A 27,860-nucleotide genomic window follows, 5' to 3' on the forward strand; every position below is an offset into this window, starting at 1 on the left:
TTAAAAAAAAATAAAAAAAAAAAAAAAAAAAAAAGAACACCCTGCAAAGCCTATAGCTTTCGCCTATCCAAAATCTCTTGTCTTCGTCATTTTTTTCAGATGACTACAATAAAGATGTGAAGTAATGAAAAGAGATGCCAGCTTGGAGAATCCGGTTAGAGTCTTGGCGTTGGCTCAACATCCTGTGATCCTGGCCAAATCATGCAATCTCCCCATTGCAATACAACTGGTGCTCTTATAAAGCGCTGAAATACTTTATAGAACTTAAGTGCTTTTTTATAAAAGCTGCCCGCACTGTGAAAAAAAGGTGATCTGTACACATAAGGTGTGCCAGTGTCCTAGTTGAAGAGGAGAGGAGTCCTGCAAGGGAGGAAGAACGTGAGGGGAGAGAGAAAGGGTGAGGAAGTGCAGCAGAGAAGAACGCAGTGCTTGCACTGCATCACAGGGAGCGCACTGGACCAGAAGACAGTTGCTAGGGAGCAGGGCGATATCAGCCATAGCTGGTTCTGAGTTGGGGGGGTAGTAGTGAAATACAGCAGTAATCGGTGTTAAATGTGTTTCCTAGACCGGGGGTTAGGAGGTCTACTGGTCGGGGTTCAAGATAACCCCAAACATACACAACAGCCACACTGTTCCGGTCAGGTGCAGAGGTCAAAGTTGGTGCTGGATTTAGAATGGGATCCTATGGAGACTAGGGACACTGAAACAGATCTGCAAGCAGGTAAGTACCGACGACTTTGGAGTGCAGACCTGGGGATTTCAGGTGATCACTATGGGGCGACAGGTTAGCACCAAACACACACCCTCAGTGGCACAGGGGCGGCCGGGTGCATGGTGCAGTGTCGGGCTCCCAGTGCTTTTTAATAGGACCACCCCCGGGGTCACAAAGATGCTGTAGGCTGGGTTCAGGCAATCTGTTACAGAAAACCACAGAACAAGGAGCAGCGCCGCCTGGTGAACGTTGCTGGACCGGTGGTCATGGACCCAAGGCCAGGGGGCTGCGGGTGCAGGGGTACCTTGAAGTGTCTGGTATCTTGTGGCCAGGGGTTTCCTACGGATTTAGGCTGCAGGCGTCGTGTTGGCCAGGAAGGGTCACGCCAGGGTGGACACTATCAGAAATGGCTGGGGACCTGCTCTGGACCAGTGGGCCACCTGGACACAGGCCGTGGGCTTCGGATGTAGAGTGGGCAGGAATTGTGGATCTGGGGCAGTTCTGGAGCCCTTCTTGGAGTTTATGGACAGGGCCACTGTCTTCGGGAGTTCTTGGGTCCTCTTGTTGGCAGGCAGCCCTAAGGGGGTTTGAAGAGGTCGCTGGTGGGAGAGGATGCGTCACTTTATTGTAGCAGGGTATCTGAAGCTGCAGCCATGCCAGTAGGGCTGGGGAAAGTCAGATGTCTGGAGACTTCACTGCTGGGGGTGGGAGGCGGGGTCGGCTTAGCAGTCCTTCTTGCTTCTTTCTTGTCAGGTCGCCAGGAATCTGGTGAGCTAGGTTCGGAGTGCCCCTAAGTACCAGATTTAGGGGCATTACAGGGGGCAGTAGCCAATGGATACTGTCCCCGAGGGTGACAATGCTTCTATGCCCACTCCGTCTGGGGATGGGGCACATTCCTAACCCAGTTAGCTCTGGTCCTCCAAACCAAGATGAAGGATTCGGCAGGGAGGGGATCACTTCAGCTCTGGAACCCAAAGAGGTGGTAATAGCTGGAGTGGTCACTCCTCCCTGTTTTCCCCAATTATCCCATCGGACTTGCTGCCAAAAGTTGGGCATTTTCCGGGGCGGAGGTGGGGGGTAGGCATCTCCACTAGCTGGAGTGCCCTGGGACACTAACAGAAGGCCTGAGCCTTTGAGGCCCACTGCCGAGTGTTACAGTTCCTGCAGGGAAGAGATGCAGGTGGGAGTTTATTGAGCTGAGACATTTGATAGCAAACTTCCCAGCCTTCAGTGAAGCCATCATGGAGCTGTGGAGTTTGTAATGACAAACTTCCAGCCCATGTACTTAATATGGCCACACTGCACTTACAATGTCTAAGAATAGGCTTAGACACTGTAGGGGTATATTGCTCATGCAGTTATGCCCTCACCTGTGGTATAGTGCACCCTTCCCCAGGGCTGTAATGTCTGCTAGAGGGGTGACTTACCTATGCTACACGCAGTGGTTGGTGGGCACAGCACCCTGGGAGGGACGCCATGTCGACTATCTTTTTCTCCCCAACAGAACACCCTATCTACAATGGCATTGTGCACAGGCCTGTGAGGGATCCCTTAGGTTGGGACAATACATGCTGCAGTCCTTAGGGACCCACCCTAGTCACAGAGCTCTTGGTACCCAGGGTACCTTTTACAAGGGGTGTGCCAATTGTGGAAACAATGGTACAGTTTTAGGAAAGCACACTGGTACTGGGGCCTGGTTAGCAGGATCCCAGCACACTTAACTTAGCATCAATATCCGGTATATAAAAAAATAAAAAAAATAAAAAAAATAAAAAAAATAAAAAAAATAAAAAAAAGGGAGGTAGCCTTCCCAAGTGAGGCACTTTCCTACACAAACCCCTCCCAAACGAAAGAGGATGAGAACCCTTTCCCAAGAGAGATTTCATTGTCTAAGTGGAAAAACCTGGAAAATCCATCTGCATTGATGTGGGCAGTCCCAGGTCTATGTCCCACTGAATAGTCTATTCCCTGTAGGGTGATGGACCACCTCAAAAGTTTAGGGTTCTCACCTTTCATTTGCATCAGCCATCTGAGAGGTCTGTGGTCAGTTTGAACAATAAGGAAAATGTCACTTACCCAGTGTACATCTGTTCGTGGCATTAGTCGCTGCAGATTCACATGCTGTGCATAGTCCGCCGTCTGGTGTTCGGTCGGAGTGTTACAAGTTGTTTTTCTTCGAAGAAGTCTTTTCGAGTCACAAGACCGAGGGACTCCTCCCACTTTGGTTCCATTGCGCATGGGCGTCGACTCCATCTTAGATTGTTTTCCCCGCAGAGGGTGAGGTAGGAGTTGTGTATGCTAATAATAGTGCCCATGCAATGGAATAAATACGTATGTACAAAATGAAGGTTTAATGTAATCTATTTACAAATGTACAAATGTTCAAGATCTACTTCTAAACGGCTACAGGCTCCCGGGGAGGAGGGTGGGCGCATGTGAATCTGCAGCGACTAATGCCACGAACAGATGTACACTGGGTAAGTGACATTTTCCGTTTGGTGGCATGTGTAGCTGCAGATACACATGCTGTGCATAGACTAGTAAGCAGGTGTCTCCCCAAAAGCGGTGGTTCAGCCTGTAGGAGTGGAAGTAGTTTGAAATAAAGTTCTTAGTACGGCTTGACCTACTGTGGCCTGTTGTGCAGATAACACATCTACACAGTAGTGTTTAGTAAATGCATGAGGCGTAGACCAAGTTGCTGCCTTACATATTTCGGTCATTGGAATGTTTCAGAGAAAGGCCATAGTAGCACCTTTCTTTCTGGTTGAGTGTGCCTTTGGTGTAATAGGCGGTTCTCTTTTTGCTTTAAGATAGCAGGTTTGGATGCACTTTACTATCCATCTGGCGATACCTTGTTTCAAAATTGGATTTCCTGTATGGGGTTTTTGGAAGGCAATAAATAGTTGTTTTGTCTTCCTAATTTCTTTTGTCCTGTCAATGTAGTACATTAGCGCTCTTTTGATGTCTAATGTATGTAGTGCTCTTTCAGCTATTGAATCTGGCTGAGGGAAGAACACTGGTAATTCCACTGTTTGGTTTAAGTGGAACGGTGAGATAACCTTTGGTAAGAATTTTGGATTTGTTCTTAGAACAACCTTATTTTTGTGTATTTGAATAAATGGTTCTTGTATGGTAAACGCCTGTATTTCACTTACTCTTCTTAAGAGATGTGATGGCAATGAGAAATGCAACTTTCCACGTTAAGTATTGCATTTCACAAGAATGCATGGGTTCGAAAGGTGGACCCATGAGCCTTGTCAAGACAATGTTGAGGTTCCATGAAGGAACAGGTGGTGTCCTTGGTGGTATAATTCTCTTTAGGCCCTCCATAAACGCTTTAATGACAGGTATTTTAAATAGGGAAGTTGAATGAGTAATCTGCAGGTAAGCAGATATTGCTGCGAGATGTATTTTTATGGAAGAGAAAGCTAGATTTGTTTTTTGTAAATGTACTAAATATCCTACTACATCTTTTGGAGATGCATGCAATGGTTGGACTTGATTATTATGGCAGTAACAAACAAATCTTTTCCATTTACTTGCATAGCAGTGTCTAGTGGATGGTCTTCTAGCTTGTTTGATGACCTCCATACACTCGTGTGAGGTTTAAGTGTCCAAATTCTAGGATTTCAGGAGCCAGATTGCTAGATTCAGCGATGCTGGGTTTGGATGCCTGATCTGTTTGTGTTGTGTTAACAGATCTGGCCTGTTGGGTAGTTTGACATGAGGTACTACTGACAGGTCTAGTAGTGTGGTATACCAAGGTTGTCTTGCCCATGTTGGTGCTATTAGTATGAGTTTGAGTTTGTTTTGACTCAATCCGTTTACTAGATATGGAAGGAGAGGGAGAGGGGGAAAAGCGTACGCAAATATCCCTGACCAATTCATCCAGAGCATTGCCTTGAGATTGCCGGTGTGGGTACCTGGATGCGAAGTTTTGGCATTTTGCGTTTTCTTTTGTTGCGAACAGATCTATTTGAGGTGTTCCCCAAATTTGGAAGTAAGTGTTCAGGATTTGGGGGTGAATTTCCCATTCGTGGACCTGTTGGTGATCCCGAGAGAGATTGTCTGCTAGCCGTTTCTGGATCCCTGGAATAAACTGTGCTATTAGGCGAATGTGGTTGTGAATTGCCCAATGCCATATTTTTTGTGTTAGGAGACACAACTGTGTCGAGTGTGTTCCCCCCTGTTTGTTTAAATAATACATTGTCGTCATGTTGTCTGTTTTGACAAGAATGTATTTGTGGGTTATCATTGGTTGGAATGCTTTCAACGCTAGAAATACTGCTAACAGTTCTAGGTGATTTATATGAAACTTTCTTTGATGTACGTCCCATTGTCCTTGGATGCTGTGTTGATTGAGGTGTGCTCCCCACCCTGTCATGGAAGCATCTGTTGTTATCACGTATTGTGGCACTGGGTCTTGGAAAGGCCGCCCTTTGTTTAAATTTGTACTGTTCCACCATAGAAGCGAGAGGTATGTTTGGCGGTCTATCAACACCAGATCTAGAAGTTGACCCTGTGCATGTGACCATTGTGATGCTAGGCACTGTTGTAAGGGCCGCATGTGCAATCTTGCGTTTGGGACAATGGCTATGCATGAGGACATCATGCCTAGGAGTTTTAATACCATCTTTGCGTGTATTTTTTGTGTTGGATACATAGCTTGTATCACTTTGTGAAAATTTTGAACCCTTTGTGGACTTGGAGTGGCTATCCCTTTTGTTGTGTTGATTGTCGCTCCTAAGTATTGCTGTGTTTGACGCGGCAAAAGGTGTGACTTTGCATAGTTGATGGAGAAACCTAGTTTGTATAGGGTTTGTATAACATAATCTGTGTGTTGTGAACACTTTGTTAGCGAGTTGGTTTTGATTAACCAATCGTCTAGGTACGGAAACACGTGTATTTGCTGCCTCCTGATATGTGCAGCTACTACTGCTAGACATTTTGTAAAGACTCTTGGTGCTGTTATTCCGAATGGCAACACCTTGAATTGGTAATGTATTCCTTTGAATACGAACCTTAGGTATTTCCTGTGCGAGGGATGTATCGGTATATGGAAATACGCATCTTTTAGATCTAACGTTGTCATGTAGTCTTGCTGTTTCAGTAGTGGTATTACGTCTTGTAACGTGACCATGTGAAAGTGGTCTGATTTGATGTAGGTGTTTAGTGTTCTGAGATCTAATATTGGTCTCAGAGTTTTGTCCTTTTTTGGTATTAGAAAGTACAGTGAGTAAACTCCTGTGTTCGTTTGTGTTTTTGGTACTAATTCTATTGCGTCTTTTTGCAGTAATGCTTGAACTTCTAGTCCTAGAAGGTCTATATGCTGTTTTGATATATTGTGTGTTTTCGGTGGGACATTTGGAGGGAGTTGGAGAAATTCTATGCAATAACCATGTTGGATAATTGCTAAGACCCAAGTGTCTGTTATTTCTTCCCATGATTTGTGGAACTGGCTTAGTCTTCCCCCCACAGGTGTTGTGTGAAGGGGTTGTGTGACCTGTGAGTCACTGTTTAGTTTGAGGGGTTTTGGGACCCTGAAACTTTCCCCGGTTTCTTGGGAATTGGCCCCCTCTGTATTGGCCTCGAAAGCCACCCCTTTGATATTGTCCCTGGTGGGTAGGTGGTCTTGTTTGTGAGGTGCTGGCTTCTGTGGCTGGACCTCGAAACCCTCCTCTGTAAGTAGTTTTGCGAAATGTGCCAAATGTGCCTCTGCCCTGCGGGGAATAGAGTGCGCCCATGGCTTTAGCCGTGTCAGTGTCTTTCTTTAATTTTTCAATTGCAGTGTCTACTTCTGGTATAAACAATTGTTGTTCATTGAACGGCATATTGAGCACTGCCTGTTGTATCTCAGGTTTGAAGCCGGATGTGCGCAGCCATGCGTGCCTCCTTATCGTTACAGCAGTATTTATAGTTCTTGCAGCTCTATCTGCTGCATCCATAGAAGAACAGATTTGGTTGTTGGATATGTTTTGTCCCTCTTCAACCACTTGTTTTGCCCGTTTTTGGAATTCTTTGGGGAGGTGCTCGATGAGATGCTGCATCTCGTCCCAATGGGCTCTGTCATATCGCGCTAGGAGTGCCTGCGAGTTGGCGATGCGCCACTGATTTGCAGCTTGCTCCTACGACAACTGAATCTGGTGTCAGTTGTGATGTAATAAAAGCAGGGTCTGGGGGTGGTGCCTTGTATTTCTTCTCCACCCTTGGGGTTATTGCTCTGCTTTTAACTGGCTCCTTAAAGATTTGTTTAGCGTGCCTTAGCATTCCTGGGAGCATAGGAAGGCTTTGATAATTGCTATGGGTGGAGGACAGGGTGTTAAAAAGGAAGTCATCCTCCATAGGCTCTGAATGTAGCGATATGTTATGAAACTCTGCTGCCCTAGCTACCACTTGAGCATACGCTGTACTGTCCTCAGGTGGTGAGGGCTTAGTAGGGTACGACTCAGGGCTATTGTCCGATACTGGGGAGTCATAGAGATCCCATGCGTCCTGGTCATCTTGGCTCATGGTGGTATGAGCTGGTGATTGTGACGGAGTCTGTGCCGGTAATATATGAGTTGCCGGTGGTGGAGAGGGTGGTGGAGTTACCTTCTTTACCACTTTTGCTTGTGGTGTTTTTTCTTGTTGTTGGAAATCCAGTTTCCTTTTTCTTCTGATTGGGGGAAGGGTGCTGATCTTCCCTGTACCACTTTGTATAAAGATACGCTTTTGCGTGTGATCTACAGCTGTTGTTTGTAATTCCTCCTCAAATCTGTGTTTTTGAAGTTGGGAGGACAGTGATTGTTCCTCGGAGTAGGAACTGGCTTTCCGTTCGGTTGCTGGGCGTTTTGGCCCCGAAACCGTGTCTTTTGTTGTTTTCGGCTCCGAAGAGATTTTCCTCTTTTTCGGTGTCATACCGTCTTGGCGTCGACCAACTTCGGTGCCGCTATCTCTGTGTCGACCCTTTTCTGCGGCACTTTCTCGGTCCCGAGATTGCTGCGTGCCTGTGTCTCGACCTGAGTCGGACGATCTCGGCACCAGCTCGCCCTTTTTCGGTGCCGATGGACGGTCACCTACTTTATGGGTTGAGCCATGGCCTGTCGGCAGTGGCGTCCCCTGGGCTTTGTCTGTTTTTCTGTGTGATGCTTGTTTCGACGTCTTACTCACGGTTTCTTCGACGTCGAATTCTTCGGAATCCGATTCGTGGATGGAGAATGTTTCTTCTCCCTCTTCCTTGAACCGTTGTTGTCCTGTCGGCGTGGACGCCATCTGCAACCTTCTGGCTCTTCGGTCTCGGAGCGTTTTTCTCGACCGAAACGCTCAACAGGCCTCACACGTCTCTTCTTTGTGCTCGGGTGACAGGCACAAGTTACAGACCAAACATTGGTCTGTATAGGGATATTTACTGTGGCATTTAGGACAGAATCGGAACGGGGTCCGTTCCATCAGTCTCGATGTTGCACGCGGTCAGGCCGACCAGGCCCCGACCGGGGATCGAAATGACCCCGAAGGGCTACCGGAGCTCTTCAAGATTCGGTGTTGATTCTAATCTAACCCGATACCGAACGAAACAATACCGACAAATTTTCTGTTGATTCTGACTAACTTTCCGACCCGAAACACGGAGCGAAAAGGAACACGTCCGAACCCGATGGCGGAAAAAAAGCAATCTAAGATGGAGTCGACGCCCATGCGCAATGGAACCAAAGTGGGAGGAGTCCCTCGGTCTCGTGACTCGAAAAGACTTCTGCGAAGAAAAACAACTTGTAACACTCCGACCCAACACCAGACAGCGGACTATGCACAGCATGTGTATCTGCAGCTACACATGCCACCGAACATTGAGTACCAAACAAGTATGGTCTAAATTTTTTTTTTTTTTTTTTTAAGGGACCAAGCCCTCTCAATGGCATTTCAATGCTGCTCCCTGGGTAGAAACCTCCTTCTAATGAAAGCAACAGCTTTGTCATGGCCATCATCGCTGGTTTCGGATAAGACTGCTCCTATCCCATGTTCAGAGGAGTCTGTCTGCACAATTAACTGCTTAGAGTAGTCTGAAGCTTTGAGAACTGGTGGTAGGAACATTGCCTCCTTCAGGGTGTCAAAGGCCTTTTGATAGTCAGGAGTCCAGTTTACCTTTTTGGGCATCTTTTTAGAGGTCTCAGCTCTGTCAGCAGGTCACAATGGATCCATACACCTTCACAAACCTCCTGTAATAACCAGTCAAGCTAAGGAATGCCCCGACTTGAGTCTGGGTTTTTGGAGCTTCCCAGTCCAGAATTGTCTGGATCTTGGTTTGTAAAGGTTGCACTTGGCCTCCACAAGGTGACCCAAATATACAAAACTGTCTTACCCTATCTGGCATTTGGATACCTTAATAGTGAGTCCTGCAGATTCCAGGGCCTGCAAAACCTTCCACAGGTGGACCAGGTGATCCTGCCAGGAGGAGCTGAAGACAGCAATATTATTTAGATATGCTGCACTAAAGGACTCCAAGCCAGCAATGACTTGATTCACCAACCTTTGAAAGCTGGCAGGGGCATTCTTTAAACCAAAGGGCATAACAGTAAACTGATAATGGTGGCTTTGCCTTTGCTCTTTATGCCATGCGAATTTGCCATTACAGTGCAGTCAAGTTAACGGTACTGAGGAACATTCATGCACCTAATTTGCCTATCAGCTCATCAGCCCTGGGTATGGGGTGAGCATCTGTCTTGGTGACAGAGCTGAGACCTCTGTAGTCTACACAAAACTTCAACTTTTTCTTTCCATCCTTGGAATGAGATTCGGGGACTAAGACCACTGGGTTAGCCTAGGGACTGTCAGAGGGTTCAATAACCCCTAGACCCAGCATCTTATGGACTTCCCCTTTGATGCTCTCCTTGACTTGGTCAGACTGTTGATAGATATTGGTCTTGACAGGTAAACTGTCTCCTGGGTCCACATCATGGGTACACAGGTGGGTCTGTCCAGGGGTGAAGGAGAAGAGCCCTGCAAACTGCTGGAGCACTTGCCTGCAGTCAGCCTGCTGTGCGGCAGTGAGGGTGCCTTAGAAGACAACTCCATCAACTGACCCAGCTTTAGGGTCATGAGAGAGGAGGTCAGGAAGAGGTTCACCCTCTGCTTCCTGATCCTCATCAGTGACTATCAGCATAGTTACATCAGTCCTGTCATAGTGGAGTGAAGCGGTTTACATGCATCACCCTCTTGGGTGTCCTGCTAGTTCCCAGGTCTACCAAGTATGTGACCTCACTCTTCTTCTCCAGGATAGTGTAAGGGTTACTCCATCTGTCCTGAGTGCCCTGGGAGCCACAGGTTACAGAAGCCATACCTTATGTACTGGTAGGAACTTCGCCAGTGCATCCTTCTGGTCATACACATACCACTGCTTCTGGAACCGTTGGCTGGCCTCAAGGTTTTTTTTTATGCCTTTTCCATGTACTCCGCCATCCTAGAGTGGAGGCCAAGCACAGTCCACCACATCTTGCTTAGGCTCATGGAGAGGTTGTTCCCAGACTTTTTACAAGTGGTCCCTTAACAGGTTGGCCAAACAGACGTTCAAAGGGGGAAAACCCTACTCCCTTCAGAGGCACCTCTCTGTAGGCAGAAGCAAACATGGCAGGAGGACATACCATCTCCTTTTGAATTTCTCAAGGAGATCATGCCCTTCAATATCTTGTTGAACCTTTCTACAAGTCCACTGGTTTAGGTATGGTATGGTGTGGTGTGGTGAACTTGTAAGTCACCCCAATCTCATTCCACATGTGCTTCCGGTAAGCAGACATGAAGTTTGTGCATCTGTCAGAAAACCCCTCATTAGGAAACCATACCTAAGTAAAAATACCAATAAGGGCTTTGGCTACTGCAGGAAGTGTAGTGGACCTCAGGAGAATTGCTTCAAGATATTTGGTAGCATGATCCACTACTACCAGTATGTACTGATTTCCTGAGGCCGTGGGTGGTTCAAGTGGGCTACAATGTCGACACCAACCCTTTTAAAAGGGAACCCCCACCACAGGTAGTGGAATTAGCAGGGCCTTTGGGTGGTCACCTGCCTCAAAACATGATAGGTAACACAGGAGCTGCAAAACTCCTTCACTTTTTGGGACATGTTGGGCCAGTAGAAATGGCTGAAAAGGCCCAGATGCCCAGCTATGGGGATGTCATGTGCTAGTGAGGATAAATTCCCTAAACTGCTGAGGCACTACCACCCTCCTGGTTGCACCAGGTTTGGGGTCTCTGACCTTGGTGTAAAAGGAGCCCTTCCTCTAAAAACAGACCCTGTGGAAGCCACTGGCATCTCCCTTTTTATGTGCAGCTGCTTGCTGCTTCAGGACTTCAAGATTGGCAAGGGTTCTCTGTCCTTGGCACAGCCGTTCCCTTGAAGGTCCCCCTGGGCCCAAGAGTACTACCAGATTAGGCTCCTGCTCCATGGACTCATTTTCCTCAGAGGGTAAAGACTTCTACCAGAGAAGAGGAGTCTTGGATTTGTTGCTGTTCAGAAGCTGGTCCCCCAGTCTTATTGCCCTTTCTCTTGGAAGGTGGGGCCATTATCCCAGGCTTCTACACTTCTTTTCCACCCTGTGCTCTGCTTTGTGTTCTATTTTTCACACACCAGTTCAGGGATTCCCAGCTGTGCTGCATGGGTTTTGAGCTCTACATCAGCCCAAGCGGAGGACTCAAGATCATTCCCTAGCGAGCATTCCACTGGGATTGCAGAAGATACCACTACGGGTTTCAGTACAGTTACTCCTCCCCATTTCTAAGGTCACCATAGCCATGGGAAGGACCTTAGTAGCAATTGTCAGCATTGGTGACTGGATACATTTGTCCAGCCAGACACTGTATGAAGCTGGCTCTGTATGCACCATTTCAAAGTAAGGAATAGTATGCACAGAGTACAAGGGTTCCCCTTAGAGGTAAGATAGTGGCAAAAAAAGATAATACTAATGCTCTATTTTGTGGTAGTGTGGTCGAGCAGTAGGCTTATCAAAGGAGTAGTGTTAAGCATTTGTTGTACACACACAAGCAATAAATGAGGAACACACACTCAGACAATTCCAGGCCAATAGGTTTTTGTATAGAAAAATCTCTTTTCTTAATTTATTTTAAGAACCACAGGTTCAAGATTTACAAGTAATACTTCAAATGAAAGGTATTTCAGGTAGGTACTTTAGGAACTTTGAATTAGCAAAATAGCATATACAGTTTTCACATAAATGACATATAGCTATTTTAAAACTAGACACTTAGTGCAATTTTCACAGTTCCTAGGGGAGGGAAGTAATTGTTAGTTCTTGCAGGTAAGTAAACCACCTACGGGGTTAAAATTTGGGTCCAAGGTAGCCCACCGTTGGGGTTTCCGAGCTACCCCCAAGTTACCACACCAGCAGCTCGGGCCGGTCAGGTGCAGAGTTCAAAGTGGTGCCCAAAACGCATAGGCTTCAATGGAGAAAGGGGGTGCCCCGGTTCCAGTCTGCCAGCAGGTAAGTACCCGTGTCTTCGGAGGGCAGACCAGGGGGGTTTTGTAGGGCACCGGGGGGGGGGGGGGGGACACAAGTTAGCACAGAAAGTACACCCTCAGCAGCACGGGGGTGGCCGGGTGCAGTGTGCAAACACGTCGGGTTTCCAATGTAAATCAATGGGAGACCAAGGGGTAGCCACCACCTGGGCAAGGGAGAGGGCCTCCTGGGGGTCACTCCTGCACTGGAGTTCCGATCTTTCAGGTCCTGGGGGCTGCAGGTGCAGCGTCTTTTCCAGGCGTCGGGATCTGGGAGTCAGGGAGTCGCGGTCAGGGGGAGCCTCAGGATTCCCTCTGCAGGCGTCGCTGTGGGGGCTCAGGGGGGGCAACTCTGGCTACACACGGTCCCCGTAGTCGCCGGGGAGTCCTCCCTGAAGTGTTGTTTCTCCACAAGTCGAGTCGGGGGCGTCGGGTGCAGAGTTGCAAGTCTCACGCTTCTGGCGGGAAACGCAGTTGTCTTTAAGTTGCTCCTTTGGAAACAAAGTTGCAGTCTTTGGTGAACAGGGCCGCTGTTCTCGGGAGTTTCTTGGTCCTTCTAGAGCAGGGCAGTCCTCTGAGGATTCAGAGGTCGCTGGTCCCTGGGGAAAGCGTCGCTGGAGCAGTGTCTTTAGAAGTGGGGTGTAAGGAAATGCCTCCTTGGCATGGTTACCCCCAGACTTTTTGCCTTTGCTGATGCTATGTTTTGAACTGAAAGTGGGCTGAGGCCTGCTAACCAGGCCCCAGCACCAGTGTTCTTTCCCTAACCTGTACTTTTGTATCCACAATTGGCACACCCTGGCATCCAGGTACGTCCTTTGTAACTGGTACCCTTGGTACCAAGGGCCCTGATGCCAGGGAAGGTTTCTAAGGGCTGCAGCATATCTTATGCCACCCTGGGGACCCCTCACTCAGCACAGACACTGCTTGCCAGCTTGTGTGTGCTGGTGAGGACAAAACGAGTAAGTCAGTGCATTTTTTAATAAATCCAACACTGGCATCAGTGTGGGTTTATTATTCTGAGAAGTTTGATACTAAACTTCCCAGTATTCAGTGTAGCCATTCTGGAGCTGTGGAGTTCGTTTTTGACAGACTCCCAGACCATATACTCCTATGGCTACCCTGCACTTACAATGTCTAAGGTTTTGCTTAGACACTGTAAATGCATAGTGCTCATGTGCCTATGCCCTCACCTGTGGTATAGTGCACCCTGCCTTAGGGCTGTGAGGCCTACTAGAGGGGTGACTTACCTATGCCACAGGCAGTGTGAGGTTGGCATGGCACCCTGAGGGGAGTGCCATGTCGACTTAGTCATTTTCTCCCCACCAGCACACACAAGCTGGCAAGCAGTGTGTCTGTGCTGAGTGAGGGGTCCCTAGGGTGGCATAAGACATGCTGCAACCCTTAGAGACCTTCCCTGGCATCAGGGCCCTTTGTACCAGGGGTACCAGTTACAAGGGACTTACCTGGGTGCCAGGGTTGTGCCAATTGTGGAAACAATGGTACATTTTAGGTGAAAGAACACTGGTGCTGGGGCCTGGTTAGCAGGGTCCCAGTACATTTCTCAGTCAAGTCAGCATCAGTATCAGGCAAAAAGTGGGGGGTAACTGCAACAGGGAGCCATTTCTTTACAGACACTGTCTGAGGAAACAAGTTTTTGTCATCATGGTGACACGGACACCTATCACTCAGGGCTTCTACTTTTGTCCAAATAAGTAAGGGATGCTGTCTGTTCATATTAGGGGGACAGACAGCATGAGTGGCAATATCTACCCCACCCTCAGACTCAAGTAGGTTCAGTGTGAACCCTGACTAGACCAGGGTACACGGTTAATCCCACCTGGAGATTGGCTACACCAGTGCTAACTGGTGCAGTGCAGGGAGACTTTTTGGGACAGTCAGAGTCTCCAGTTTGGCGTCCATGCCGTTTACAGTTGAAACACCAGGTGTTTTTGGGATCAAAGTTTTTATCCTTGTACCCATGTGAAGATTGTGAAGAGGCTTGGGGTCCACCCTCCTGAGCAGGTTTCTGGGACCCTTGATAAGACTCTTTACTTTTATCCTTAGGTGCCTCATCACCCTTCCCATGGAGAGGCTTTGTAACCCCTTTCTTTTGGTCACCCCCAGTGGAAGTCTTGGTCACACTAGTTTTGACTCAATGGTCTGCCTTCTTTCCCAATTCTTGGGGAGAAACTAGACCTAGGTCTACCATATATTGATGCAACTTGTCACTGAAGCAGTTACTTAAAATGTTATTTCACAAATAAATTTTAAAGCCCTTCATAGTCCTGCACTCCACTGCCAGTAATCCAACCATCTAGTGTTTTCACAGATTAGTCTACAAAATCAACCCAAGCCTGAGTCTAGGTTTTGTGAGCACCCCTGAGCCTAATTCTTTATTCTGCAGTGGTGAATCCAAAGCCCTCAATTAGGTTAGCCCTCATGTGGTCATAGGATTCAGCATCTGCACCAGTGAGTGTGAGGAGGCTATCTCTATACCACCAGTGAACAGTTCCCATAGGAGAGCTTCCTAATGAAGCTTTTTCAATCTTCTCGTTCCATAATCCCTCTCAAAGGCTGTAAACCACGTGATGTCTTCATCTTCCTCATACGTCCGGACAATCCCTTTGGGGATTTTAGGGGTATCAGAATGCTCTGTCCCAAACTGTTGTATTGCTGCCACCATTAATGGGCCCTAAGACCATTTCTGCTCTCTCCCTTTCTATAGCCAGAAGCTGTATCTCCAAGGCTGATATCATGGCTATCCTTGCTAAAAAGGAGGTCCTCTTCATTGAGGCCACCTTCAATGCTCCCATAGGAGCTGGACTCCCCTGTGGGAGAACCAGATCCAGTGAGCTCTATCCTTAGAGATAGGGACCTTGGGGCCCTGCACTCCCTAGTTATGTTAGGAGTGGGAGTTCATCCTCCGGATCCCCAACTTATTCCACATCTGAGGGGGAAGTCTTCCTCCTCTGTAGGGTGTTCCTTCATATACTCTGCCAAGAACTCCTGAAGCTTCACCTTGGTAGGGTTGGAACCAGGTTTGATGTTTTTTTTTTTTTACTGAGGAGGGACCTTAATTCTCTCAACCCAAAATGGCAGTAAGGGGTGAGGATGAGCTGCACAACCATTTCCTCTGAGCTGCTCATTTTGTTTCCAACATTGGGGATTACTTTTAGGAACTAAAAACTACTTCTAGTTACTTACCTGTAACATATAACTTGTAAATCTAAAATTAAATGCTTAAGGGGATTTAACCAAGGCCCTAGCAGAACTTTTTAACATTTAGAAAAAAAATTGAAACTAAAGGCAATTTTTGAACTTAGTAGTGGGATCAAGTATTACCCGAGTAGCCCAGAAAATGCAAAGTCGTAGACCCCAACACTGACTCATCAATGTAGGAAGCTGGCTCTGTATATACTATATCAAAATGAGAATGTGCACAGAGTCCAGGGATTCCCCAAAGGTTTAACAGAGGCTAAAGTAGATAATACTAATGCACTCTTTTGTGGTAGTGTGGTCGAGTAGTTAAGCTTATCAGAGGTTAATGCAAAGCATTTGCTGTACACACAGTCAAGAAGTGATGCATACACTCAATGACTAACTCCAGGCCAATGTGTTTCTAGTAACAAAATATAGTTACTTTATTTCTAGAACCAAAATGATCTTGTTGCAGGAAGTACATATGCAAGTTTCAAGCATATGTATCAAAGGCACTTTGTTTAGATTTATCAAATAAAAACATTTACAGGCAAGAAATCCCTTTCAATTTCAAAAGTTCACAGTGCAATTTTCAGAACAGTCCAAGGGGGAAAATGTTAGTGCAGTTTTGAGGTAAGTACTCAACTTACAGTTCCAGTCTCCGGGGGATCGGATATCCACTGGTTGAGGTTGAAGAAGACCCCAAACGTGCACCACCAGCAACACTGGGCTGGAGTGGTCACTCCTCCCTGTTTTTCCTAATGTTCCCATCGGACTTGCCCAGAAAGTGGGGCTTTGCCTTGGGACAGCCGTCCCCACAACCGGAGTGCCCTGGGGCACTGTATAAGGAGGCCCGAGCCTTTGAGGCTCACCACCAAGTGTTACAGTTCCTGCAGGGGAAGGTGTAAAGCACCTCCATCCGGAGCAGGCTTTGTTTCTGACTCCAGAGGCCACAAAGGCCCTCATCCGATGGGGACAGAAACTCATCTTTTAGTGGCAGGTGTGGCATAGACTGGTAAACCTTACACTAAAGGGTTGCTGAAAATACAGGGAGCATCTCTAAGATGCCCTCTGGGTGTACTGTACAATAAATCCAACACTGGCATCAGTGTGGGTTTATTGTGCCGAGAAGTTTGATACTAAACTTCACAGTCTTTAGTGAAGCCATCATGGAGCTGTGGAGTTTGTAATGACAAACTCCCAGCCCATGTACTTAATATGGCCCTACGTTCTCTTAAAATGTCTAAGAATGGACTTAGCTGCATAAGCAATATGCCCCTACAGTGTCTATGCCTTCACCTGTGGTATAATGCACCCGACCTTAGGTCTGTAAGGCCTGCTAGAGGGGTGACTTACCTATGCCACACGCAGTGGTTGGTGGGCATGGCATTCTGGGAGGGATGTCATGACGACTATGTTTCTCCCCACCAGCACACTCAATCTGCAATGTGCATGTGCTTAGTGTGGGGTCCCTTAGGGTGGCAAAATACATGCTGCTGTCCCTAGAGACCCTCCCTGGTGACAGAGCCCTTGGTACCACTGGTACCTTTTACACAGGACTTAGCTGTGTGCCAATTGTGGGAACAATGATACAGTTTTAGGGAAAGAACACTGGTGCTGTGGCCTGGTTAGCAGGATCCAAGCACACTCAATCGAGTCAGCATCAATATCAGGCAAAAAGTGGGTGGGGGGGTGTTGCCATGCCAAAAGGGGAAATTTCCTACACCATTCAAATCGTGGCCCTAGTGCCTGCAAGATAACTGCACTGGTGACTGTTTTTTGACTGTTTAGTAGTAAAATATAAATTGGTGTTCAGTGGGATTCCTACAGCTTATGGCCCCTGTGCCACTACACCTACTGCACCATTCAAATCAGAGCCCTAGTGCCAGCAAGGTACTTGTTCATCTAGCAGTAAAATATACCAATAAGTGTTCAGTGGGTTTCCTAGAACTTTTAGCCCCCGTGCCAGTGCAACTTCTGCACCAATCAAACCATGGTCCTAGTGCCTGCAAGGTAACTGGACTTGACTGCTTCTTTAGTAGTAAAATACAGGCAGACAGACTAATTATTGTGTATCTAAACAAACACTAAGGCTTTCATAAAAATGGTCTTTAAACCTATCCAACTCTCTAAAACAAGTTTGCACACATATAATAAAGCATATGTTTAATCAAAGTGAAAACCAAGCATTGCTAAATTGTATTACAATGTGGCTGCCTCTTTCCTGTGAAAATATCTTATTCTGTGCTCGAAAGTGAATCAGCCATAAAAGGTGTAAATTACATAAGTTTTCAAACATGATTTTAAAAAAGTACATGCTTTCACCTACCCGGACAATGCCAATAGTGAACTTCATGCCCCACGAATAAAAAGCAAATGTTTTGTGCTGCTGAAGAATGAGATACCTATTAAGATAGCTATACCTGAATTAAAATGTTAAAAAAGGTACAAGCAGGCTGGGGAGACAAAGCCAGCAAATGGAAACCCAGAAAACCTGAGTTACAAACCACAAAGCCAATAGCAGGCAACGGGCAAAATGCATTCACAGGTCAGCTTTCTGAAACTCCAAGATGTCTTTCACAAACCAGACAGCTGCGCTGTCTGGTAGGCTGTGACCTAAAAGTAACAAACCAGTTGATACAATTTGAAAGCTTCAACTGACAGGTGCTCTCAGAGTTAAGAATGCATTTTATTATACCCCAACCCTCCAAACCACCAGACAGCTCTTAGAAAAATCAATTTCACATCAATTAACCTCTACACTGCCAGGCCTTTTCCCTCTCAGGTGCCAGGCCTTTTTGTTTTTGGCTATTTGGGGCAGGTCGCACTTGGGCCCTCATAACGTTGTCCACATGAGCTTCACATGCCAAATAAACGTCCTCCCCCCCGCCACATCCTAGGGGTTCTAAAAGTACCCAGAGTATGTGGGATCCCCTGGAGGAGACCAAGAAATTAGCCAAAATACAGCGCAAATTTAATTTTTAGTTTAAGGAAAATAAGGGCTGCAGAAGAAAACTTGTGTTTTTTTCCCTGAAAATGGCATCAAAGGGTTTGCTGTGCTAAAATCACTATCTTCTTGTCTTTCAGGAACAGGCACACATGAATCAGAAAACCAAATTTTTCAACACAATTTTGGCATTTTACTGGGACATCAATCATTTTTACTATTTGTTGTGCTTTCAGCCTCCTTCCAGTTAGTGACAGAAATGGGTGTAAAACCAATGCTGGATCCCAACCAAAACAAAATTTAATTCAGCAAGGGGTAATTTTTGCAGATCCTTCAAGGTTTTCCTACAGAAAGTAATAGCTAAAATTAAAAAAATATATATATGGAAATTGAGGTGAAAAAAGCCATTTCTGCCCAAGGTTTCTTCTATAACTTTTTCCAGCTATAGAAGGTTTTTAAAGCAATATACAGTTATGTCTGCTGGACTCTTCTTGTTGCAGGATGTATAGGGCTTGTAGGTTCATCAAGAACTCTAGGTAGCCAGAGCCAATAAAGGAGCAGGACCCTGCAATGGGTTTTCATTGAATATCGGGTATACAGCAATTCATTTGGTGAAATACAAAGTGTGAAAAATAGGTATCAAGGAAACCTTTGTTTCTCCAAAATGGGCACACGATAAAGGTGTAGATAAGCAGTGGTTATTTGTAAATCTCTGAATTCCGGGGTCCCCATATTAGCATGTGAACTACAGGGCATTTCTCAGATAGTCTTTTTTTTTTTTTTTTTTTAAATACACACACTGCCTTAAATTTGGAAGGAAAAAATGTAGCGAAAGACAAGGGGCAATAACACTTGTTCTTCTATTCTGTGTTTCCCCAAGTCTCCCGATTAAAATGGTACCTCTCTTGCTTGGGTAGGCCTAATGCCGGCGACTGGAAACGCAAAATGGACCCATCACATTTTTACATTGAAATCTGTTTTTTGGAAAGTACCTAGCTGTGGATTTTAGCCTCTAGCTCAGCCGGCACATAGGGAAACCTACCAAACATGTGCACACCCAGGGGAATCCAGGATGGGGTGACTTGTGGGGCTCTCACCAGGGGTAGCAGAATCCTTTGAGAAACTCAAAATTTGGCAAAAAAATAAACACTTTTTTCTCACATTTTGGTGATGGAAAGTTCTGGAATCTGAGAGGAGCCACAAATTTACTTCTACCCAGCATTCCCCCAGGTCTCCTGCTAGAAATGGTACCTCACTTGTGTGGGTAGGCCTAGTGCACTCGACAGGAAAGGGCCCAAAACACTACGTGGACACATCAAAATTATCAAATACAAAACTACCCAGTTTTTGCGGGAGAGGGTCTGGGCACCTGCGTTTTTGGCCCTGGACTCAGCAGCCATCTAGGAAAATCTACCAAACCCAGACATTTCTGAAAACTAGACACCCGAAGTAGTCCAGGAAGGTGTGACTTCAGTGGATCCCTCAGTGTTTTCTTATCCAGAATCCTCAGCAAACCTCAAATTTAGCTTAAAAATAAATAAAATCACATTTTCCCCACATTTTTGTGTGGGATCACCGCACCGGCACAAATTTCCTATCTCCTAAAGTTCCCCTCAGTCTCCCGATAATTATACCTCACTTGTGTAGGTGGGCCAAGTGCCTATGACAGGGAAGAGCCAAAAACATGTCGAAATTGAGAGGGAACTAAAGTGGATCCAACAGGGCAGTTTGAAAAAACGTTTAGGCTGACAAGAGGGGCAGGATTTGTTATTAGTACAGATGCGACAATGCTGGGTAGTAGGAATTTTGTGGATTCCTGCAGATTCTAGACGGTTCCACCACAAAAATGTGGGAACAATGTGTGATTTCAGGCAAAGTTGGAGGTTTGCAGAGCATTGTGGGCAAGAAATTGGTGTGGGGTGCATGTGAAGCACGACTCTACCAGATGTTTAGTTTTCAGATGCGTCAGGGGGGGGGAAGCTGAAAGACTGTTACCCCCTTAAGTTGGGGTGGGGGGGGCATAACCATGCCCGTACTGGTTGGTAGCCACCGCCCTATTTTTTTTTTTTTTTTTTAAGTTCCCTGGCATCTAATAGGCTTTCGGGGTAATTGCCCCATCTGTGGCACAACAACTTTGTCCCCATTTATTTGGAGGGGGGTGCTAGCGCTCCCCCCATGGGATGGGTGCAGGACAAGGTGGTTATGTCCCTGGTGCCTGAGCAGCACGGCCTAGGATGTAACCAGCTCGTCCCAGGCACCCAAGGAGTTAAGTGAGTGGGGTAGGCAGAGAGCCTAGTAGACTAAACCACTAAAAAGTGAAGATGAAATGAATGGGGGCTTGTCTGTCTCTGGCATAGGGTTGCAGCCCATCCCCAAGCACCATACTGTTTTGTCCCCAGATAGGGAGTTAGAATGGTTTAACCTTTCTCGTTTGGCACCTATGATAGAACTATGGCTAAAGAAATCAATGTGTACTAACATTTGTCATGAGGGGGTGACTATAGTAATTGGGCTCTGGGACTTGCTTCAGCAGGGAATCATTTCCCTGGAGTCCAGTGGGCTTTCTGCCACCATGGGCAGACAAGTTGGGAGAAATATTCCCATTTTGACACCAGCCAGGGACAAGGGTGGGATGGCTAACCTATGCTAAGATGTGATTGCTCCCACCCCATTTCATCTGTTTATTCTCTCACTGGTGTGTAGAGATCTTTTGAAAGTCAAGGGCATACTGGTAAACAATCAAACAACCCCAAGTTGGGTAAAAATACTCTTGGACCCATAGTTTAAGGGTGGGCAGATGCAAAGGCAGGTACCTACCCATTTTTTAGGTGTTGGCTACAGATAGTTTTAGGTGTCCCTTATTGAGGACCTATTGTCTTTAGAATAGCTTTCTTTGTCTATCTCAGTTCCTTGCTATTTAGTAAATGGTTCTCCTTCCCATGGAAAATGGCTTTTTACAAAAATTCTAAATTAAAAACTTCTATCCTTCCACTTCTTTAGTTGTTTCAGCCCTCGATGGGAATACATCACTTTCTCCAGTATCCCCCATCTGCTCACACCAACCACTAAACCCCTTTAACATCCCTTGCTTACTTTTTTTTGGTTAAGAAAAAAAGAAAAACACAACATTTTTTGTGGTTTCTATAGAGAGCTGGAAACTGTGCACTGCAGCTGAGCTGCTCACTTTCCCGTCCACTGCTCCCCACTTTACACATTTATTTTCTGGGAGCATTTGATAGCTGCAAACTAAGGCTGGGCGGCTCTTTTTTTTTTTTTTTTTCTTTTTTAGTACAGTTTGTATTTTTTCTGTAAAGTAATGTTCTCAAATTGTCAATCACTTTGGAACAATAAATGAAAAATTCCAAACTGACCACCAGTTTATCATGAATTGTACACAGGCAAGCCCGCTCAATGTAGCCATAGTGGAGTTTGTTTTTTACCATTTCAAGGTGACTGCTGTGTGTACATAGCGGCGTCAAATCTGGCTTATTTTAATTTACTGATATCAGGACTGCTATTTCTGAACAGTAAATTGAAATGTAAATACCGATGAACCCACACAGCAAAATAAAACACTGGCAAAAATCAAACTTTTCTTTTTAAACGTCAGTCCTGGCGACTTTCCAATTGCTGGGGGCATTTCGCTCTTCCTGAGGAGTTGTCCCAAGAACTGCCCCCCCCCCCCCCCCCCCCCCTTTTTTAAATAACTATCTCTAGTGTCCAGGGATAGACAGACCGCCTCCGCCAGGTGATCATTGACTTGCACAAGTGGCCCAAGAGCTGAGAAATGTTGGAGGACCCTGTAGAGAAACTGCTGCTGATGGAGTGATTTGGCCGGGATGACGTTGCATTGCCTATATAGGCATCTGGGTCATGTTAGTTGCTTTTGACGACTTTCCACACCAGAAGAGCAGAGCCTTGAAGTGCACTGACCACTGGTGTGAACAACTAGGGCCCTGAAAGGGGTCAGCCCTATCATAAGAATTCAGTTCGCAGACAGAGGATGGGTCAGTAAAGAATCTGCAGCCAGATATAGTGTATCAGTTAAGGCCTTACTGAAGGTAAGTAATTTGTTCATATGACAGTCTTCTACCGACAGGTTCTTTACCTTTGAATAAATACCCAAGTAATACCTCCCTGGAGGTGGGTATGTGTAACAATTTCAAACGAGAAAGTCCTGCAGCACGGAACGGGCAAAGGGCCCATCCCTACGGACCGACTAGGCAGTAGTGTTTGCTACACATGCAGAGACACCCACATTGCTGCCTTGGCAAAAGTCCAGGACCGGATTTCAGCATCTCAACGCAGTGGTCTCAGATTTAGCTCTGATGGAGTAAACTTGCAAGCCTTCAAGAGGCTGCTTCTCGGCCAGTGCATAGAAGATTTTAGTAAAGAGCATGACCCACCTAGGATGACCCTCTTATGTATCACTCTACCTCACTTTGCACCAACATGAGTTGGTCATCCACCGGAACTCTTGTTCGATCAATGTAGAACGACAACGCTACTTTTCGGTCCAGACAGTGGAGTCGCTCCTTCTTTAGAGGGATGTGGAGCAGTGAAAAAGATAGTGTGATTGGTTGTCCTACATGAAATGGATGACAATTTTCAGTAGAAAGGTGGCCTGTGTGCACAGCACCAATTTGTCATGGTAGACAGAGATAAGGTAGCTTAGATGATGAAGCCTACAATTCACTTACTATGCGAGCAGATCTAATTGCCACAAGGAAGAATGTTTTCAAGGTCAGAACCTTGAAGAAACAATTATGAAGAGGCTTGAAGGGAGCACACATTAAGAATGTTAAGAGCAGGTTAACTGCCCACTGATGCATTAGAAATGGTGAAGAAAGGGGAAAAGATTAACAAGACCCTTTAGGAACCTATGTACAATAGGGGACTTTAACAGGGAGGGTTGGTTAGGAAGCTGCAGAAGGAAGAGCCAAGAGACAGCCCTTAAGAGTGCTCAGAGTCGAGCCCTACTGGGCAAGAGAAAGAATGAAGAGTAGTTCTTCAGAGATTGGGGGGTGGGGGGCAGAGAGAACTGTAGGAAGCTGGCCCACTGTGTGGTGGACACCTACGGTGTTACACCTAAAACTGGGTCTAGGTAAACCCCAATTAGTTTTAGTGTCTATACACCAAGGGCTCTCTAGACCATATACTAAAAAAATGGAATGTGAACGGGTGTACCCCACCAGAATGTATAGAGCAGTTAGACAAGGGCTGAGGGAGAGTGGAACCCTAAAAGTTAAGTAACTAGAAGATCCCCGGCGACAAGTTATCCAGTTTTCCCATAGGCTAACATGGGGGCGTCGTGGCTGGAGAATGCGGAAGCAGGGCTGGACCGGTGGAACCAAAGGGCGGTTGCCGGGTGAGGAGGACCTGCAAAAGGGGACAGAATCCAGTCCATGCACGAGAGTCCAGGTGGAGCAGGAGCCAATGCCCACCCTTCTGCAGCTCAAGATCAGAGTCAACAGTGATAGATGAAGTCTAGCTGTGGTGACCAGGAGCAGCAGAGGAGTCCCTGAAGTCTCCTATGAGCTGCCCCTTGCCAGTCGCTGGATTGCAAACGGGTCAGGAGGACCACCAACAAGCACAGGCAAATGCAAAAGGGTCTGATGGACGTTTTGCAGAGCTGTGGCGAACCAGCAAGGTCCAGGGGACTCGACCCTTGGAGGGGAGTCCAGGCTGACCATCAGGATGCAGAAGAGCCAGCAGAAACAGTCGAAGCCCCCACAAGCAACCCATTGGCAGCAGATACAGTGAGTCACAGTGAGGCCCAGTATGCACACCTAAGGAGGAGTCCCACATTACTCGAGCAGCCGAGAGAAGACTATCCTTGAAGAGGTAGAGTACTGGGGACCAAGACTACTTGGAGCCTGAAGATCCCATGGAGCAGGAGTCAACAGGCCTTGATCAGTCGTGGTGCACAGGGATTTTGTCCCACTGGCAGAGACAACAGCTGTCTCCCACGTTGAAGACAACAGAGAGGACCCAGGAGATCCGTCAGAACCACCACTGTGTTGGAGAATCTTTGCAGATCCAGGGGACAGAAGATCCCACCAGCTGGAGGTTGTTGCCTTACGTGCCTGAGGATGCAAGGGAGTGACTTCACTCCAAGGGAGATTCCTTCTTGGTGCAGCTTAAGTATTACTGACCCCAGAGGATGCACAGCCATGGAGATGTTGCAGAATTCTGACAGGAGCAGCAGTAACAATGTTGCGAGGAAAGGTCGTCTCAGGCAGTGCAATCTTGTTCGGTTCCTGTGTTGCCCAGCAGTGGTTCCAGAGGCCAGGAGCAGACGATGTCTTTGCAGAGAGGTCCTGGTGGAGCCTTGCAAGAAATCTGGGAACCCGCCCTCAAGTGAGTCCCTAAGTAGCCCAAAAAGGGTGTTTGGTCACTTTCTGGGGGTGACAACGTATCAGGAGATGTCACTAATGACCGCTACCTGGCCTACCCAGTCAGCTGCTCCCAGAGGCCTCTTGTTTCCATGATGGCAGAACAAAGTGTCCACCTTGGGGAGCTCTGGGCACCACCTTAGGGATGGGGCTGGACAGGGGGAAGTGGTCACCTTGTTTCCTTTGTGTGTTTTGAGCCAGAGCAGGGACCATTGGTGTGGTCCACTACCCCTCCCCAGCCCAGTAACACCTATTTCCTAAGGAGAGGAAGTTGCACACGGCTCCTACAGGAAATCCTTTGTTCTGCAGTCCCCTGCTTAAGCTGGTCAAGCAGCAGGAGGGCAGAATTTTGTCTGGAAGTGGGTGGCTGCCAACAGACCCTGAAAGACTGATAGGAGCAGAGCTGAGGGATCCTTTAAGAACTCAGGGTGCATGGAATCATGCTGCTAAAACTGGAATCATTATTGAGGTATGATTGAGACATGTTTGGTACCAAACACGTCCAGGTTCGGAGTTGCCATTGTGTAGCTGGACCATGGGAAGTGGCCACTTGTAGGAAGTTGGCTCTGTATGCACTATTTCAAAGTAAGGAATACTATGCATTCCCCTTAGAGGTAAGATAGTGGCAAAAAGAGATAATACTAATGCTCTATTTTGTGGTAGTGTGGTCGAGCAGTAGGCTTATCAAAGGAGTAGTGTTAAGCATTTGTTGTACATACACAAGCAATAAATGAGGAACACACACTCAGAGACAATTCCAGGCCAATAGGTTTTTGTATAGAAAAATATATTTTCTTAGTTTATTTTAAGAACCACAGGTTCAAGATTTACATGTAATACTTCAAATGAAAGGTATTGCAGGTAGGTACTTTAGGAACTTTGAATTAGCAAAATAGCATATACACTTTTCACATAAATCACATATAGCTATTTTAAAACTAGACACTTAGTGCAATTTTCAACAGTTCCTGGGGAAAGTAAGAGTTTGTTAGTTTTTGCAGGTAAGTAAACCACCTACGGGGTTCAAGTTTGGGTCCAAGGTAGCCCACCGTTGGGGGTTCAGAGCAACCCCAAAGTTACCACACCAGCAGCTCAGGGCCGGTCAGGTGCAGAGGTCAAAGTGGTGCCCGAAAACACATAGGCTTCAATGGAGAAGGGGGTGCCCTGGTTCCAGTATGCCAGCAGGTAAGTACCCGCGTCTTCAGAGGGCAGACCAGGGGGGTTTTATAGGGCACCGGGGGGGGACACAAGTCCACACAGAAAGTACACCCTCAGCAGCGCGGGGGCGGCTGGTTGCAGTGTGCAAACACATGTCGGGGTTTCAATGGGAGACCAAGGGGTCTCTTCAGCGATGCAGGCAGGCAAGGGGGGGCTCCTCGGGGTAGCCACCACCTGGGCAAGGGAGAGGGCCTCCTGGGGGTCACTCCTGCACTGGAGTTCGGATCCTTCAGGTCCTGGGGGCTGCAGGTGCAGAGTCTTTACCAGGCGTCGGGATCTGAGGAGCAGGCAGTCGCGGTCAGGGGGAGCCTCGGGATTCCCTCTGCAGGCGTTGCTGTGGGGGCTCAGGGGGGTGAGGATGGGGGGGGGGGGGGCAACTCTGGCTACTCACGGTCTCGCAGTCGCCGGGGAGTCCTCCCTGAAGTGATTGTTCTCCACAAGTCGAGCCGGGGGCATCGGGTGCAGAGTGTCAAGTCTCATGCTTCCGGCGGGAAACGCAAGTTGTTTCAAAGTTGCAGTCTTTGGTGAACAGGGCCGCTGTCCTCTGGAGTTCTTGGTCCTTCTAGAGCAGAGCAGTCCTCTGAGGATTCAGAGGTCCCTGGGGAAAGTGTCGCTGGAGCAGTGTCTTTAGAAGTAGGGAGACAGGCCGGTAGAGCTGGGGCCAAAGCAGTTGGTGTCTCCGTCTTCTCTGCAGGGTTTTTCAGCTTAGCAATCCTCTTCTTCTTAGGTTGCAGGAATCTGAGTTCCTAGGTTCTGGGGAGCCCTTAAACACTAAATTTAAGGGCGTGTATAGGTCTGGGGGGTTAGTAGCTAATGGCTACTAGCCCCGAGGGTGTCCACACCCTCTTTGGGCCTCCACCCTGAGGGGAGAGGGGCACATCCCTAATCCTATTGGGGGAATCCTCCATCTGCAAGATGGAGGATTTCTAAAAGTCAGAGTCACCTCAGCTCAGGACACCTTAGGGGCTGTCCTGACTGGCCAGTGACTCCTCCTTGTTTTTCTCATTATCTCCCCTGGACTTGCCGCCAAAAGTGGGGGCTGTGTCCAGGGGGCCGGCATCTCCACTAGCTGGAGTGCCCTGGGCCATTGTAACACGAAGCCTGAGCCTTTGAGGCTCACTGCTAGGTGTTACAGTTCCTGCAGGGGGAGGTGTGAAGCACCTCCACCCAGAGCAGGCTTTTGTTCTGTCCTCAAAGCACAAAGGCCCTCACCGCATGGGGTCAGAAACTTGTCTCTCAGCAGCAGGCTGGCACAGACCAGTCAGTCCTGCACTGAACAATTGGGTAAAATACAGGGGGCATCTCTAAGATGCACTCTGTGTGCATTTTTTAATAAATCCAACACTGGCATCAGTGTGGGTTTAATATTCTGAGAAGTTTGATACTAAACTTCCCAGTATTCAGTGTAGCCATTATGGAGCTGTGGAGTTCGTTTTTTGACAGACTCACAGACCATATACTCTTTATGGCTACCCCGCACTTACAATATCTAAGGTTTTGCTTAGACACTGTAGGGGCATAGTGCTCATGCACCTATGCCCTCACCTGTGGTATAGTGCACCCTGTTTTAGGGCTATAAGGCCTGTTAGAGGGGTGACTTACCTATGCCATAGGCAGTGTGAGGTTGGCATGGCACCCTGAGGGGAGTGCCATGTCGACTTAGTCATTTTCTCCCCACCAGCACACACAAGCTGGCAAGCAGTGTGTCTGTGCTGAGTGAGGGGTCCCTCGGGTGGCATAAGACATGCTGCAGCCCTTAGAGACCTTCCCTGGCATCAGGGCCCTTGGTACCAGGGGTACCAGTTACAAGGGACTTACCTGGGTGCCAGGGTTGTGCCAATTGTGGAGACAATGGTACATTTTAGGTGGAAGAACACTGGTGCTGGGGCCTGGTTAGCAGGGTCCCAG

General features: G+C 47.2%; 1 protein-coding gene across 2 annotated transcripts in view; it reads right to left on the reverse strand.

Moving 5' to 3' along the window:
• GLG1 (golgi glycoprotein 1) overlaps positions 1-27,860 on the reverse strand; it is a 619,378-nt gene that overhangs the window by 283,979 nt on the left and 307,539 nt on the right. The window lies entirely within an intron of this gene.

This window comes from Pleurodeles waltl, chromosome 12 (assembly GCF_031143425.1).
Source record: "Pleurodeles waltl isolate 20211129_DDA chromosome 12, aPleWal1.hap1.20221129, whole genome shotgun sequence".
NCBI classification, from domain to species: Eukaryota; Metazoa; Chordata; class Amphibia; order Caudata; family Salamandridae; genus Pleurodeles; species Pleurodeles waltl.